Genomic DNA, 6,061 nt, shown 5'->3' on the forward strand with positions numbered 1-6,061 from the left:
TGTTTCTGGTGTTGGAAAAGGAAAAAACACAGATGGTTATCTTATAGTTGTAGGTCGTGGTTTGGGAAACTCTTTGATTGGAAGAACCCTAGATGTGGCAGTGAAAAAAGTGGAGAAAAACGTGGAAGGAGTCATGAGTTAACAAACCCGAAAGTGATTGGATGAGAAACACTTTGGTTTGGGTACAAATGATTTTTGATGTAATCCCCAGCCTGGAGGAACTTCATGAACTTGCATGCAGAGTTGATGAAGTAAGACATGCTCTACTGTTGTCTGTGATTCTCCTCTGAGAGTTGGTGTGGGTTAGGAAGCCACTTTAATGAGCTTGTCATCAGTTTTTTCCTTTGGAAGCAGAACATTGCCTTCTGCTATTGATCTTTCTCTTGAAAATTAAGTAAGGGTTTCTTGATTCTGGCTATTTGTCAGGACTTGAACCTATTTATTTACATCTCCACCACCATTTTTTTTCCCCTTTGGGTAGAATGCAAATTCTATAAAATATGCATCTGCTTTTCAGTGGTATTTGGACTGTGTATCCACCCAGGATTGAGGTGTTTTGTTCAGTATTTCACTGATTTTGACAAACATCTACAATTCTTTTAAGTTCACAGAAAAAGCTGTATGTTAAATATGTATCATTAAAATTGAGTTATTTTATATATACTATATTTAAATATATATAATTAGAATATATAAATATATTCTATATTTAATCTATGTAGAACTGAGTTTTACTCTAATAAATAATTTAAATGTGTTCTTTACCTATTTAAGAGTAAGATGTGACTTGTACACTTTTTGAATGATGAAAACATTTCACATTCCTTCATAGAAAAGATGATCGTGGACTGTTTTCTTATAAATAATTGTTTTTAAGAATTTCTCTTCAATAGCTCAACATTCCTAATTTTGTAGGAATAGGAATTTGCCAAGTATTTTCCTTTGTATTGTATAGATGCATTTTCTACTCCAGCTTTTTATTGTTAGCTTCTTCAGTTGTATTCCTTTGAATTCATTTGTCTTTTCCATTCTATTAGCTAATCATTTATTTTACAGTGTTATTGTTTTACCGAATTTTATTTCAAACTTCATATGTGCTATTGATATCATTCATTGAGAACTAAGTTCTTGCAGGTTTCAAGTCTAATGTTCTAAAAATCTATCTATTATGACAAATCATTTTGTAAGTTACAAGACATTAAAAACTAAGCAACATGGAAAGTACTATATAAAATTAGTGGCTCAGGATAATTGACTGTTCTCAGATATAGCATTTTTATAACTTTATTAAAAAGTTCACAAACTAAAGGAGCAAGGACAGCACACACACGTGGCACACACACCAGTGTACGGGAGCTCATGCTGTGTGTGTGTGTGTGTGTGTGTGTACTTGTTGTTTTTTATTATAAATCTGCCTGAGCAGTTCCGACTTTCTCTCATGCCTCAACTTCTGTAATACTCATTTAATCCATATTACTGTTTTTGTAAGCTTAGAATTTTTAAAGAGAATCTCCCTTTATGAAATCTCTTTATCTTCACATAGTTTATACAGTCCAGTGATCTACATTTTTGTGACAAAAGAATTGCTTGAGATTAAGTGAGCACTATGTGCATTTTATTGTATCTTTGTATAGGCGTATTCAAAGAAAAGGGATAAATGTTGAAAACTGATAATATCTTACACAGTAAGGAACTTCTGGGAAAGTTTAATCAGTTTGGTTGTATGTTCCACATCACTCATCTTCCTTCCTGGTTCATGCTTAGAAGTTGCTTCTTATTTCTAGAATCTTTATTGTGATGTTTTCACATACTTTTTATTTTTGCTCATTTTATTAAAATTAGTTTCAGGTAACTTTTCTTTTTAATGGATTTCCACTCATATGTGCTTGTTTCAGGAAGTTCCACAAAATGTAGGCTGTTAACCCAAATAATGATATTTCTTTGTTGTCTGTGTATGGTTCTCTTACTTGATTTTTCCATCATATGTCAATTTCTCTGCCACTATCAGTGTTCTCTTCCATCCTACCATGACAAAGTTTATAATTTGCTTCCTATGGTAGGTAAATAATAAGTAACTTCCTGAGATCCAAGTGGAAAACATCTTTATCCATGACACAGCAACATGACCCCGTTTTTTGCAGCTCTTAATAATATCTCTATTATAGAGTCAGATCCTTGTTGTTTAGCCATTTACCTACTAAATGGCTAAATATCATATAAGTTTATTGATTTTACTTGTTATATAGATATGAAATTTATTATGACCTCACATTGTTGCTTTTTCTTTTCTCTTTTATTAATTATCCTCTTTTTAAGGCAAATACAGATGAAAATTATATACATAAAATTTAAATATTTAGTTCCTTTTGTGTTACTTTAAAATCACCTATAAGACTTTCCTGGTGGCTCAGATGGTAAAGCGTCTGCCTACGATGCAGGAGACCCAGGTTTGATCCCTGGGTTGGGAAAATAGTCTATAATTGAGGTTTAATTTACATATAATGAAATTCACTAATGTTGAATACATAATTCAGTGAGTTTTGATGGATATATATGTAGATACATATATATATCTGTGTAACCACCACCACAGTCATGATATTGAGCATATTCACCCCCAGAATGTCTCTCCTACTATTTTGAAGTTTCCTGCATTCATCCTCTGGCCCTGGCTCCCAGCAGCCACTGATCTTTCTCTCACTAGAATTTTGCCTTTTTTTTAGAATTGTGTATCAGTGAAATCATGCAGTGTGTGCTCTTTTATGTCTGTCTTCTTTCAGTTAGCACAGTGTTTTTAAATTTCATTCATAGTTGTGTGAATCATTAGATTTTTCATGTATTGCCAAGTAGTGTTCCACTGTATAGATATACCATAATTTTGTTTATGCATTTACCTCTTGATGATCTCTTTTGTTCTTTCTAGTTCTGTGATTAAAAACAAAGTTGCTGAGAATATTTGCATATAGGTTTTTTGTGTGAACCTAAATTTTAATTTCTCTTGGATAGATATCTAGTAGAATTGCCTAATTACATGGTACACATATGTTCAGGTTTCTAAAAAACTATCAGACTGTTTTCCAGAGTGGTATTTTACATTCCCATCAGCAACAGAGTTCCAACTATGTGTCATCCTCACCAACACTTGGGGTTCTTAGTCTTTTGAGTTTTAGTCATTGTAGTAAACAAGTGAGTATATGTTTGTTTTCAACATTTTTAATTGTAATAATCAGTTTTGCCAAGTTTATTATTATTATATCTACAGAATTGTATTATCCTTTTAATTTTTCATATATTATATTCTTTGTTACCTTGTTCTTTTGAATGCAATTAACATGTTTTCATTTCTTGCTTTCTTTTAGTGCTTGATAAAGTAAAGAAGGGCTTTACTGGTGGCTCAGCTGGTAAAGAATCTGCCTGCAATGCGGGAGACCTGGCTTTTCTATCGCTGGGTTGGGAATATCCCCTGGAAAAGGGAATGGCAACCCACTCCAGTATTCTGACCTGGAGAATTCCATGGAGTGTATAGTCCATGGGGTCGCAAAGAGTCAGACACTACTGAGGGACTTCACTTTTCAAACTAAGGAAACTAAAATTCAAGTACAAATATATAAGTAGATCAGAGTCTTGAGTGAGCATGTTAAGTTGATTTTGCCTTTATTTCCTAAGAACTAGAAATATAATATTTGAAGAAGGTTACATCTGACTTAGTTTTATTAATGTCCATTTACTGTTGCAGAAATTACTAATAGAATTGCTTAGGTCAAAAATAATGGCAACCTAATTTTTAGCAACTAGATTTTTAAATAAATTTTCACACACCTTCAACAACTAAAGGATCACAATAAAAATCAGACATGTCATTTCCTAAAATGGCTCTGTTTTTATTCTTGGCCTCATTAGGTAACTTAGAGAACAGCGTACCATTGTCCATTTTAAAAGTCACTTTTATTTAACCCAGTACCTACTTACATTTGTCAGAATTGGTGATTTTTTAACCTTTTTTTTGTAGCACTAACTGTTCTCAGATCTCTGGCTTTGTTCCCTGGATGTTAAAAAGACACGTTGTCACTTTGTTAAAGTCCTTCTTTAAAAATCCAGTGTAAATGAGAATTGTCATCATCTCCATTGCCCTATTCTTTTCTACCTGAGAGTGTTTCATTTCAATATATGCTGGGTCTCTAATTTTTCTCACTAAGGCTCAGTTACTACTTCAGAATAATTACTTGGCTGAGTAAATTTTTTTTTACCAAAGAGTTTATATAACAATCAAAACTGAATGCTAATGAGTTGCATAGCATTCTCTTTTAACAAAGAACCATACCTTATAAGTCAACCCTTATTTCAGAAAATGATTATAACATGTGCTTTAAACTTTGGTTATTGTGTATTCATTTTCTCGTGAGTTATTTTGTTGAATTCTGTGCTTGGAGTCAAGTCAGATTTCTATACAAACTTCTAGTTTTGTCAGGTCATAGATAAACAATATGATACTACAGAGTGGAATATAGTTGACTTTGAAATCATGAATTAATCTAACTTCTTGGGAAATTCACTTTTAGTTCATGGAAGGATTTTCTGTTGAATTGGAGTTATTTTTTCATGTCATGTCTTCTCATAAAAACATGTATTTGGCACCTTTGATTTTCAATTTGGTATTGTTTTAGTGTACAAAGACTTTGAGGTTATTTGCGATAGTACTTTGGAAATGCTGTCAAATTTTACCTAAGAAATACTGTCAGAGGATGCATGGGTGGTCAGTCGTGTCTGACCCCATGGACTGTAGTAGCCCGCCAGGCTCTTCAGTGTCAAAGTATAGAGGCTAGAATATTTTTGATATTTAGAAGAAAAAAGTTGACTGATATAATAAACTAATATCAGAAACAATTCAAAGTTACTTTTACAAAGTTCACTCTAGCAACAATAGAATTATGCTTGGTATTCTGCAATGATTAAGATCAAAGGTAAAGAAACATACTTTACAAAGATTTTTTTTTTAGTGTTAATATGAGAATTCAGTGGTCGTTTCTTAATATTCTGTATTCTACAAGCATCTGAATTTTGAGGGGAAATTGGTTGTCTTAAATACCGACTTAAACCAAACTGAAGATGCATTTATTCATTTAGCTCATTTGTACTTCGGTTTAGGGTTGATTGATTATTCGTAATGCCCAGCCTAGTATATCTAATGATGACCAATTGTGTGTATCTTTAACTAGATTTATTTTTAGTTTTCCAGAAAGTGACACTATGTTTTCTAAGGGACATGAACTGTGGCTTTTTCTGGTGTCAAAATCTCAGCAACTAGGGAGTAATTCTGAGTATCTAAGTGCACTCAAATCCCCAAAGAATTCTTGTATCTTACTCTTCTATAATAGATATCTTCTTATTCCAGCCTAAATCCTCCCTGGCAATTTGCATCACAGGAACCCCCACATCTGTTGTAAAGTAGGGTTGAATCCAAGGGAATTAAGCTCTCCCCTTAGGAGCTGTTGCTCTCATTCATGCTACACAGAGGGAGGGCATTCTTGCCTTCTCCCCAGCCCCAACCCCACTGCCTGGCCTGGAGAGCTCTTATTAATAGTGTGTGATCCAGAAAATTGATTAGCTATTTTAATACACTGTGCTTTTTAAATGTGATTCTTATAAACTAGAACATTAGGGTATCATCCAATTTTAAATGTAAATTTTTCTGTGGGAATTTTAATATATGCTCTCTCTGATGACTTTTGAACTTTATTTTGAGATTATCTTTTATTTTAAGGAAAGGAAATCAATGAGAGAATCTTAATTTACCTCTTTTACTGAATGCAGATAAGCAGATACTTTGCTTATTTGCCATGTTCTACTTTGGATTACTTCATCATTGTCCTTATGAAAAGTTTATAGCCTATTTATTGCTTCTAAATTATGTGTGTCAGAATTGATTTTAAAATGCACTTTTAGAATAATTTCTTTTAGTTAACTGCTTTCATGCTTTCTCAGAGGTTAGAAAAATTTATAGGAAACAGTCCCATTTAAGTTATAATGAAAATGCACAGTGTCTTGATGTAGCATTAGCAAG

At 32.9% G+C, this 6,061-nt stretch overlaps 1 non-coding gene across 1 annotated transcript; it reads left to right on the top strand.

The window, feature by feature from the left end:
• The first annotated feature begins 2,396 nt into the window (after window positions 1–2,396).
• TRNAR-ACG lies at window positions 2,397–2,469 on the top strand. Its single transcript has one exon. It is a non-coding gene; the product is annotated as a tRNA-Arg (tRNA).
• Window positions 2,470–6,061: the final 3,592 nt, after the last annotated feature.

Source organism: Cervus elaphus, chromosome 11, assembly GCF_910594005.1.
Source record: "Cervus elaphus chromosome 11, mCerEla1.1, whole genome shotgun sequence".
Lineage (NCBI taxonomy): Eukaryota > Metazoa > Chordata > Mammalia > Artiodactyla > Cervidae > Cervus > Cervus elaphus.